Below are 1,939 nucleotides of genomic sequence, written 5' to 3'. Positions count from 1 at the left end.
CTAGCAGCTACGTCCAAACTAGGGGGAGATGAAAGAACCCAGGAAGTGGCTGGGAAGCGAGAGGGTGGAATGTTGTAGGTGATACCCTCTCAAACTGGTGTATGATGGTGTGAGGATCAAAAAACTCTAGTCTTGCATGAACGAAATGGAAAAATAGAAAAACAAACAGAAGCAAATTGAAGAAATATAGACGGCCAAATATATCTGCACATATTTTCCAAATATACAAATACATCAGATAAGCAAATATCTACCGTGAAATGCTGCCACCAGGATCAGTGTTGTAACAAACCTACGACAGATTTTTTTTCATATTTTGTATTTTAGATGGATTTGATCTGATAGACCCAACACATAGTAGCAGAAACTTCTCAATTAGAAAACGCTACATTGTTTTAAAAATGTGTATATCCTGCATCATGATTATCAATTGGACTTAGGTCTGGACTTTGACTAGGCCATTCTAAGACATGAATATGGTAGGATCTAAACCAGGCAGTGTACAAGGCCAGTTGATCAAATGGCTGAAGTCCCTGGTAACAAGACATTCGTTTGATTCAGTGTGTTTAAGAAGGGATCTATATAAACGTTGCAGAATAGTAGTTCTCCAAGACTGGACTTGGGCCCCCCTCATTTAAACCATCCCATTGTAATGACAAGTGTAGGTTTAGGGTCTACAGAAAGTCATACATTTTTTTCCACAATCGCTCTGTATTTAGGGCCATCCACCTTCCCATCATTTCTGACCTTGCCCCAGATAAAAAAAAAAAAAGAATCCTCACACCATGATGCTTCCACCACCATGTTTTAAGGTGGTGGGAATGTGTTTAGGGCAACATGCACTGTGAGCTCTCACACACAGCTTTTTGCATGTAGGACAAAATATAAAATTTTGGTCTGATCTGACTGGAGCATCTTCACGTTTTTGCTGTGTTCCCTTCATGGCTTGTGGTAAAACGCAGATGGGACTTCTAATGGTTTTCTTCTCATCACTCCTTCAGAGCTACCATGGGCTGTTTGTCTGCATCTCTTATTCTTTTCTTGCCCACCCTGTCAGTTTTAGGTAAACTGTTTTGGTGAGTTTGCAGTCAGCCACATTCTTTCAATTTTTACTGATTGAAATGTTTGGTATATTGTTTACCTAACGTTGCTTGAAACTTCTCCATAACGTCATGTCACAAATGTCTGGTTGGATGGTATGACTTCTATTGAAATGTAAAGAATAACATGTGTGCAGATGCATCATAGCATTCATAAAGCACATTCTACTCAGGGACCTCAGTAAGTTATTACATACCAGTATAGCTTTTTGTCTGCTGTTTGCTAAAAGTTACCATCCTTCAAAATGACACTAGAAAAATGTTTCATAATGATCTGGAAGTTCATGTTTTGAGTTTCCAGTGAAATTCAGATGCATTTCTTCCATGGGGGCTTCAGATTTTTCGAGGGAGATTTTGACACCCAATAAATAACCAGTCAATTAATATTAAGAATTATTCCTTAAAATTGTTTCATTGATTTTCGCAAGACATCAGTAAAAATTTGATTCTTTTTTAAATCATGTGGATGTAAAAAATAAGAAAAAATCACGTACCTTTTACTTTATCAGCCAACCTCACAAGGTGATAACAGGAATGACTTGGGCCAAACGTTGAAGCCATGTTAGAGACAGTAACTTAACAGATGGACAGCAGCTAAGAGCACAGACAGGATGATCTAACAAGATCTTAGCAGAGGGTCTTTTTTGCAGGATCTATAAATCTGAGTTATCAACCCCACTTACACAACAACTGTACAAAGAGCTAATTTGTTGAAGAGGTAGGAGGGCATTAGGTCAATCCCCCAGCCTCGTCTGTGTTCTTCAGGGGGTATCGCTGTTAGATGTTCTACAGGTCTGGCGTGCATCATCTGTTAACATGTCTTAATAAGGCATCAAGAA

This window comes from Girardinichthys multiradiatus, chromosome 12, assembly GCF_021462225.1.
Source record: "Girardinichthys multiradiatus isolate DD_20200921_A chromosome 12, DD_fGirMul_XY1, whole genome shotgun sequence".
Lineage (NCBI taxonomy): Eukaryota > Metazoa > Chordata > Actinopteri > Cyprinodontiformes > Goodeidae > Girardinichthys > Girardinichthys multiradiatus.
This window is presented reverse-complemented; position numbering follows the sequence as displayed.